The sequence below is a fragment of the Carlito syrichta genome, unplaced genomic scaffold, assembly GCF_000164805.1.
Source record: "Carlito syrichta isolate Samal-C Ts95f unplaced genomic scaffold, Tarsius_syrichta-2.0.1 Scaffold308099, whole genome shotgun sequence".
NCBI lineage: Eukaryota > Metazoa > Chordata > Mammalia > Primates > Tarsiidae > Carlito > Carlito syrichta.
The window spans coordinates 100,928-111,115 of record NW_007252195.1 but is presented as its reverse complement, the minus strand read 5'-3'; positions in this window follow the sequence as shown (position 1 = coordinate 111,115).

Genomic DNA, 10,188 nt, shown 5'->3' with positions numbered 1-10,188 from the left:
TGATCACAGAATCCCAGTACCAGATGGACCCCTAGAGACTATCTAAACTGACCTAATTTGATGGATCCCTCTAAAAGACCATGCCACTTGTTTTTATTTCTTCTTCTTTTTTCTTTTGAGTCAGAGTCTCACTCTGTTGCCCAGGCTAGAGTGCAGTGACATACTCATGGCCACCAAAGTCTTGATCTGCTGGGCTTAGGCAATACTTCCACCTCAGTCTTCCAAGTAGCTGGAACCACAGATGCCCACCACTACACCCAGCTAGTTTTTTTTTTTTATTGTAGCGGTGAGGTCTTGCCATGTTTCCTAGGTTGGTCTTGAACCTCTGGGCTCGGGCAATCCTCTCACTTCTGCCTCCCAAAGTGCTGAGATTACAGGTGTGAGCCACCATGCCCAGCATTATTTCCTTATCTTCTTCACTAAGAAAACAGAACGTCATAGCACTTTTTAACAGTCATTCCTCGTTAGTCAACTCTAAAATTGAGACTTGAGATGCCTAATTAAATGTGATTTCCACTGTACTCCTCTGCTTACCTTGTAAAAATTCCATAAAATTGGGGCAGGCATAGTTAACATAGTTTAGAAGCAGTTAGGCAGATTTTCTTAGGCAGGTCTAAATTAAAATAGGGTAAGCATTCAGACATTTTTCTGATCCATGCACGACCTTCACCCAGCCTTCCAGGCTTATCAGACCTGACCACTGTGTGAGTTGGAATGTGGAACTACCAGTGCGGGTAAATCCCAGAAACAATAGGGAATTACCCAAACACAGATACGATGGTTTAAGAAAAGCCAGAACTAGTCTGACAGTAACTCCCATTATTTAGAAGGTCCTGTGACCTTAAAACGTCGGGAGATAATAGTGAAAACTCCCAAAACCCCTTGCTCTTAGTTTCATCGTTGTGAAAGTATGAACGGCTTGTCCATTGTTTTCTTGAGCACTGGCCAAGCCAACTGTTCTTTGAGCCATGGCCACCATGTTTTCTTAGCTTTGGCTCTCTTCCCTACCTTGAAGAGGTGAATCTCTTCTCTTTCTCTCTCTCTCTCTCTCTCTCTCTCTCTCTCTCTCTCTCTCTAATTTACTTTCTAAATAAACTATATTTTCCAATCTAAAAAAATACATTTATAAGACTCCCTGTCAAAGGCAAATATGCTTTTCCTTGAACATTTCCCTTTTGTTTCTAATAAGTTCTTTCTTAAACTATACTTTGAATTCCCTCTGAAATTCTTTTTTGTGGTGAAATCAAGAATTCATGGAGCAATACACTCACCCGACATCAAAATGACCATCATGATTATAAAAAGGGCTTTGAGCCGGGCTCAGTGGCTCAGCCTGTAATCCCGACGCTTTGGGAGGCTGAGGTGAGTGGATTGCCTGAGCCCACGGGTTCGAGACCTGCCTGGGCAGGCGAGACCTCATCTCTACAATAAAAATCAAAAAATTAGCCGGGTGTGGTAGCTCGCGCCTGTAATTCCGGCTACTCGGAAGGCTGAGGTGGAAGGATCGCCAGAGCCCAGCAGGTCGGGGCTGCAGTGGCCAGAAGCGGCCACTGCACTCCAGTCTGAGTGACAGAGTGAGACTCCAACTCAAAAAAAAAAAAAAAAAAGGACTTTGGCCTATGTGGAATTATACATGTAGCATCTAAAAGTTACAACCCTACCAAGCTTGTTCTAAACTATTCCATTAGCTGTGATAACTAAATATTACTCATACGTGTAACATGTTTAATGACCAATAACTATCTACTGGGAATTAAAGAGGGATTTTAAAAGACAATTGATTTGTGCTTCTTAAAATGTGGAGATTTTCAACAATGGTTTTTAAAATATATTTTTCCTATGATGAACAGAGGTATTAAAATAAAAATCCATTCCAAGCTGGGTGCAGTGGTTTATACCTGTAATCCCAACACTTTGGGAGACTGAGGTGGGAGGATCACTTGAGGCCAGGGGTTGGAGACCAACTTGGGCAACATAGTGAGACCCCCCCATCTCTCAAAAAAAAAAAAGGACAGCCATGGTGGCTGCTGTGAGCTATGATTGTGCCACTGTGTTCTGGCCTGGGTGACAAAGCAAGACCTCATCTCTTAAAAAAAAAATCCGTAAATCCATCTCAGTATACAATAATTTGTTCACAACAAGTTACAGATTTGTTCCTTCTCCATTCCCACTGTTTCACTTAACTAGAAAAAAATAAAGAGAAATAATAGTCCCATTATGTCTAGACATTGTGGCAATTCCACCATTGTCCTATATAAACACACAATTGTATTCAAAAGATTTTTCCAATAGCATTGGATGTGAAAAATAATTTAATTGTAATTTCTGCTAAAGTTCTTAAAATGGCCTATTAAAAATTGTAATTTCTGGGGTAATTGTATACAACTAGAGTGTTGATGGGCAGAATTGACAGTTCTTAGCCGCTTGTCTTGCTTTGAGTGTAGCCTCTGATGTGGTCTGGCTTTGGAAAGCCCTTTGGGGATTTGGAATCCTCGTTTATTGGTGGTCTGGCTTTGGAAAGCCCTTTTGGGATTTGGGATCCTTGTTTATTGATGGTCTGGCTTCAAGAGGCATCCCCACATCACTCTGGCTCCCAAGTTCACCCCAGCACCTTGCATCTAAGCCTTGTTCCCAGAGTGCCGCCATCTTTCTTCTTGGCTCAGAGACTAATTGGAGGCTAACCAAGAATTAGCCTCACCAACACCAAGATTTCAAATGACCCAATAGGATTGTAGTTAAGTCTGAAGTCTTCTAATGCTTTAAAGAAACTATTGCCTTCTGACTTGCAAAGTTTCTGATGAGAGTTCTGCTGTAATTCTTAATTTTGTTCACCTATATGTCATTTTTTTTTTTTCTGGGTGCCTTAATTATATCCTTTTTTTTAAATTTTCAGCAATTTATGATGTGTTTAGGTGTGTTTTTCTTTGTGTTTGTTCTGCTTGGGATTCTCCAAGCCTTTTGGATCTTTTTGTTGTCTCTCATTAATATTAGAAAATCCTGAGCCATTATATCATAAAATATTCTTCTGCAGCTGAGCATGATGCTCATGCCTATAATCCCAGCACTTTGGGAGACAGATGCGAGAGGATTGCCTGGGTCCAGGGGTTTGAAACCAGCCTGAGCAACTTGGTGGGAACTCATCTCTACAATAAATCAAAAAATTAGCTGGGCGTGGTGGCGCACGCCTGTAGTTCCAGCCACTTGGAAGACTGAGGTGGAAGGATTGCCTAAACCCAGCAGACTGAGGCTTCGGTGGCTGTGAGCGTACCACTGCACTCCAGCCTCGGCGACACAGTGAGACTCCAACTCAAAAAAAAAAAAGATTCTGCTCTGCTCTCTTCTTCTGAGACTCTAATCATTATTGTTATTGTTTTTAGAGATGGGGTCTCACTATGTTGCCAAGACTGGAGTGCAGTGGCTATTCGGAGGCCCAGTCATAGCCACTACAGACTTGTACTCCTGGGCTCAAGCAATCTTCCTGCCTCAGCCTCCTGATTAGCTAAGACTACAGGTGCATGTCACTGTACCTGACTAGAGACTCCAGTTAGATTTGCATTAGACTATTTGATATTGTCCCATGCCTCTACTAGTTAGACAGCAGCCTAGCTACTCAGGAGAATAAGGTGGGAGGATTGCTGGAGCCCAGAAATTCAAGGCTGCAATGAGCTATGATTGTGGCACTGCACTCCAGCCTGGGCCACAGGGCAAGACCCTGACCCTAAGAAAAAATAAGAGAGTGAATGACTTTAATATATAAAGTTATAAATATAAAAATAATTAAAATTAATTTTAGTTTATAAAATTAAAATAAAAATATTTAGGGGTAAGTAAATAGCTAATAAAAATTACCAGAGGAAAAAGCACAGAGAATTTTAAAACAAAGTTAGCCAGTGAGGATATGAGTAGATGTTCAAGCTACCCATTAACGAAACACAAATTAGGCTGAGTGTAGTGGCTCATGCCTGTAATCCCAGCACTTTGGGAGGCCAAGGTGGGAGGATCACTTGGGCCCAGTAGTTCGAGACCAGCCTAGGCAACATAATGAGACCTTGTCCCTACAAAAAACTAAAAAATTAGCCAGACATAGTGGCACACACGCATGGTCCCAGGTACTTGGGAGGATGAGGCAGAAGGATCACCCCAGAGGTTGAGGCTGTGGTGATCCTGATTGTGCTAGCTTACTTCAGCCTGGGTGATAGACCCCGACAAAAAACGAAAAAAGAAATGCAAATTATAACTACATGCTGATAGTATATTTCATCTAATGGATTGGCAGGTATTAAAAAAGAACCCCTGGGCTCAGGCAGTCCTTTCCCTTCGTCCTCCCAAAGTGCTGATATTACAGGCATGAGCCAGCATGCCCGACTTGCTTCTGCTCTTGATTCTCCATATTTCTCTAGGGAGCAACTTGCCATTAAAAAAAAAGAACTTTAGTCTGGGCACAGTGGCTCATCAGAAGGATCACCTGAGCCCCAGAGGCCAAGGTGAAGGTTTGCCCGAGCCCGAGGGGTTCGAGACCTGCCTGGGCAACTTGGTGAGACCTCATCTCTACAATAAATCAAAAAATTAAGCCGGGCTCGGTGGCTCAGCCTTTAATCCCAGCACTTTGGGAGGCTGAGGTGAGTGGATTGCCTGAGCCCGCGGGTTCGAGACCCGCCTGGGCAACTTGGCGAGACCTCATCTCTACAATAAATCAAAAAATCAGCCGGGCGCGGTAGCGCGTGCCTGTAATTCCGGCTACTCGGAAGGCTGAGGCGGAAGGATCACTGGAGCCCGGCAGGTCGAGGCTGCGGTGGCCGGGAGCGGCCACTGCACTCCAGTCTGGGTGACAGAGTGAGACTCCAACTCAAAAAAAAAACAACAAAACCTGGATGCTATGGAAGCCGCCCTGACCTTGGAGAAGGGTCTGAACCAAGCCCTTTTGGATCTTCATGCCCTGGGAGCCACAGACCCCCATCTCTGCGACTTCCTGGAGAACCACTTCCTAGACGAGGAAGTGAAACTCATCAGGAAGATGGGCGACCACCTGACCAACCTTCTCAGGCTGGCCGGCCGGAGCCTGGGCTGGGCGAGTATCTCTTCGAAAGGCTCACCCTCAAACACGACTAGGCCAGCGGCCTCTGGGGGCCCCTCTCGAAGTAGCAGGGCTTCTTCTGCCTGAGCCTCCCCCTACAGCCTCTAGGCAGCTTTTTAACCATCCTGGAGCCCCCTCCCCAACCCTGGACCAAATGAAAAGAAAGCTTTTTGCAGCAAGAAAAAAAGAAAAAGAAACACCCTCCCTACTCACCTGATCTGGCCCCCGGTGATCTTTTTCTTGGCCCAAAGATAAATGCAATATTGAAAGGAAGACTTTTGATGGCATTCAGGACACTAAGGGTAATACGATGACGCCCCTGACGGCCATTCCAGAAAAAGAGTTACAAAGTTGCTTCGACGGGCAGACTAGACGCTGGCGCCACTGCACAGCTTCCCGAGGGGAGTACCTTGAAGGTGCCCATAGTGATATTCAGCAGTGAGGTATGAAGCACTTTCTCTAGGATGAGTTCGTGAACTTACTTGCTGTACTTCATCTGCCCACTCCCATTGTGTCCTAGGCCCTCTATGGTTGCCATGCTTGCTCCTCCTCCCCCAAATGGATGAAGACCTCTTCCAGTTCAGGGACTGTATCTCTTTTGTCTTTTGTTCCCATAGTGTAATGAATGTTTTGGGGAGTCAGAGTAATAGTTGTCTGAGGAAAAATCACAAAACACAATCCTGATCTCCATTAGATTATGCTAGAAGGCGTTTCTGTAGCCAGTCTAGTAAAAGGATTTTTGAGACCTTGAAGAAAAGTCCTTCAGCTGCCTGTGACAGGTGTAAATGTTAAAAACATAAATATTTAGCCAGGTGTGGTGGCTCATGCCTGTAATCCCAGCACTTTGGGAGGCCGAGACGAGAAGATTGCCTGAACCCACAGGATCAAGACCAGCCTGGGCAACATGGCGAGCCCTTGTCTCTACAATTAATTAACTAATTAATGAACTGGGGTGCCTGTAGTTCTAGCTATTTGGAAGGCTGAAGTGGAAGGATCACCTGAGTCCAGCAGGCGGAGGCTGCGGTGGCCGTGAGCGTGCCATTGCTCTCCAGCCTGGGTGACAGAGTGATTAAAAAAAACAATAATGACCAAAAATGTATTTAGTGGAAAGTGAGGAGGACCACTTTACAATTCAGGAACCCTCCTGTGTAAGCACTGAAGATTCCAGGCTGGGACCAGTGCTGAGCGTCATGGACTCTGGCCTTAAAACTGGCATCTTAAGTCCCATATAATACCTTTTCTGGGCAAGGCTCCCATCTGCTTAATCTCTGCTAAGTGAGTGTTTATTAGATCTGACTGTTAAAAAGTGCCAAGTTAAATCAGACAGTTAAAAAAATCAACATGATGCCCGTAACTGGTTTAATTTATCTTTCCTCTTCAGTAATCCCACACATTACCTACTTATTTGCTGTAATGAACATGCCATTCAACTAAAATAAGATTAACCACTTAAACCATAGCATTACTGGCAGAGAACTTTAATGCCGTTTTGTGTTTCGTTGTAAGGGTTCAGCGGTTAAACAATACAGTGTTGTTGTTTCTTCCTCTGTAATCAAGACGGTTTCTCTTAGGATTAGCACTCCCCAGCCAATCCTCCTGATGGCACATTTGAAGCCACAGATTTATATGTCAAGGTTACAGCCTGGTGGCCATGACAGCCTCCCGCATCAAACCTGTTGACCTCGTCAGCACCCCAGTGGCAGTGTGTTTTGTGAAGCCCCGTCTGCTCAAATGGCGATGGAAACCTCGCAGCCATGCAGACCAGAGATGGAGATTGAAAGGGGACTTGGATGCGCATCTGGAAAATAAGCACCCGGATGCCCCAGGTGGGATTGGGGTTCAGAAAATTAACCCACATTTCCCGTGGGAATGAACACTTGCCTGTTCTCTGCATCAAGGTCAAATCAATGGAGCTTTCTGGATTGTTCCAGCCCTGCTTATCTCTCTTTTCTTTGAACTCTAATTACAAGCATACTTCTCTTTACCTCACTTAAGGCCGATTATTGATTTATATGAATCATATCATTGTTCTGTATGAGCTAATGCTATCTCTTCAGACAGACTGCAAAGTCTCATGAATCAGGGCCTGGTAAGGGCATGGTCCTGGGTCCATAGGAAGGGCCCATGGAAGCTCGTTGGCGGAAGGAAGTGATCTCTTGTACTGTGACCCCAATCCCTGTGCCTGAACAGTCTAGAGTGGGGAAGCAGCACCAGCCAAGTGTGCAGGAACTCTGCCCCGATCACACCTTGTCTTCTAGGGAGCATATTTCATTTTTGTGACTCATCTCATGTAGGATTGCAAAGAGGCTGGGCCCAGTGGCTCATGCCTGTCATCCCAGCACTTTGGGAGGCCGAGACTGGAGGATTGCTTGAGCCCAGGAGTTCGAAACCAGCCTGGGCAACATAGTGAGATCTCATTGCTACAAAAAATTTTACAAATCAGCGGGTGTGGTGGCATGTGCCTATAGTCGCAACCACTTGGGAGGCGGAGGCAGAACAATCTTCTGAACGCAGCAGGTAGAGGCCTGCGATAGCTGTGATCATGCCACTGCACTCTGGCCTGGGTGACAGAGTGAGATCCTCGACTCAGAAGCAAAAAACAACCGAAAGGAAAGAAAGGAAGGAAGGAAGGAAGAGGGAGGGAAGGAAGGAGGGAAAAACATCGCATCTAGGACTGCAAAGAAAGTTAACATGATGACCAACAGAGTTGTCTATCCAAGCACTGACTTATTCATTCAATAAATATTTACTAAGCACCTACTGTCTAACAAGCCTTGTATCTCAGGACACAGAACTGGGAAGCTCCTTGTTGTTTTGGCCGAGATGGAAGAGACTTTAGCAGAGCTGGAAGAAAACTTATTTTTCCTCACATGTTGTCCTTCAACCCGACTTTGTAGTGGGAGAAAACCCACAGAGCTGCCTTTCCAGGTGTGCTCACCTGGCTTCCTAGCCTCACCCTTCTCCCTGCTCCTGCCTGCCTTCCTGCTGGGATCATCCAGGGGAACTGGTCTGCTCAGGTCTCCCCTGGCAGGCGGCACTGGCGGGGCTGGACGGTTCCAGGTTTGCACCTCTGGACAGGATTTAGTTTGGGTCAGGATTCCTTTAGTGGGTGGAGAAAGGGTGAGGAGGGAGATGAGTGCTGTGCGGCCTCACTGCCCAGGGAATTATGTGAACTACTCAGCAAAACAAGATTTGCCTTGGGTTTCCCCCAAGACTGGCTCTGACCATGACTTGACCCCTTTAGGGAAAAGTCAGAGCCTCAACTGCCCACAGGGTGATCTGAGCCTGGCTGGGGGACACTGGAGCCGCTGCCGCCAAGCTGGAGCTCTGGGAAGCCTGAGGTCACTCTTTGGATGGCTGTGAATCTGATAGGAACAGTCATGCTCTCTCATAGCTTGCCTCTTTCATTTTCCTACTAGAAATAGGGCATGCCTAGAGTAACAGACTGTTATGGTTGAGAGGGAATATTCATCATCCCTTATTCCAGGACTCTTTCTTTCTTTCTTTCTTTCTTTCTTTCTTTCTTTCTTTCTTTCTTTCTTTCTTTCTTTTTCTTTCTTTCTTTCCTTCCTTCCTTCCTTCCTTCCTTCCTTCCTTCCTTCCTTCCTTCCTTCCTTCTTTCCTTTCTGATTTGGAGTCTCACTCTGTCACCCAGGCTGAAGTGCAAGTGGCACGCTCATGACCACCACAGTGACCTGCTAGGCTCAGGGAGGATCCTCCCGCCTTAGCCTTCTAAGTAATTGGAACTACAGGCGTATACCACCACACCCAGCTAACTTTTTGATTTATTATAGAGACGAGGTCTCGCCAAGTTGTTGCCCAGGCTGTCTCGAACCCCTGGACTCAGGCAATCCTCTTACCTCGGCCTCCCAAAGTGCTGGGGTTATAGGTGTGAGCCACCATGCTGGCCAGGACTCCTTCCTTAGGTCTAGGGGTAACAACTTAGACACCGTGGTTTCCCTAAGCAGATGGTGCATGAGTGGCTGAGCCATGATTGTGCTCAGGTCCCCTGACTCCCAGACTGGAGCCCTCACCAGCCATGACATCCCTCACTGTTTCCTTCCTCTGTCCCCGACCTCCTTTCATTGCCTTCAGTCCACTCCCTCTCCCTTGACTGACTCACCTCACTGTTTCTCTTCCTTTCAGAATTTCAAAAACAAAAGTTACCCGTACAAGATGGAAAACAAAGAACAAAAATGAGAAAAACTAGTTTCTCCAACATTCTCTTAAACACCTTTGGCTCATTCATAGTTTGCTAATAAATATTTATGGGGTTTTGTTTTATTTTTGTTTTTGTTTTTTGAATCAGAGTCTCACTCTGTGGCCCAGGCTGCCGTGCAGAGGCACGCTCATGGCTGTCATGGCCTCGACCTGCTGGGCTTAAGTGACCCTTCCACCTCAGCCTTCCAAGTAGCTGGACCTACAGGCACATACCACCATGCTTGGATAATTTTCTGATTTATTGTAGAGATGAGGTCTCACCAAGTTGTCTAGGCTGGTCTCGAATTCCTGGACTCAGGAGATACCCTTTGCCTCTGCCTCTCAAAGTGCTGGGATTACAGGTGTGTGCCACTGTGTCTTGCCTAGTAATCACTTATGAGATACCAATCTACTTAATCATTCATACTAGTGAACTAACTGTGGACTCAAAGTTTGTTAAGCCTATTTCTAATAGGAAGAATATGCTACTTTTTTGTTGTTGTTTAGTCCAGACTAGAAGTGGACAGGAAGTGCAGTCAACTCAAACTAGCTTAAGCATAAAGGAGAGGTATTGGATTGCCTAACTGGGAAGGCCAGACATGGAACTTGCTTCCAGCTTCACTAGACTCAAGGCCCAAAGCTGGTCCTCCTTAGCACTCTCTCCCCACTTGTCTATCCTGGCTTTGTTCTTTCCTGCTGCAGACAGACATTCTTAATGCTATGGAAAAGTGGCTGCTGGCAACTGCCATTCACATACTTCCAAAAGTATGGCCCCTTCTCCTCCAATTTAAAGTGGAAAGTTCCCCCCAAAGGGCACTGATTGGGCTAGATCAGGGCACTTCGCCATCCCTGGATCACTGTGCTGCAGAACGAGGTACTGTGCCTCTCTCTCTCTCTCTCTCTCTCTCTCTCTC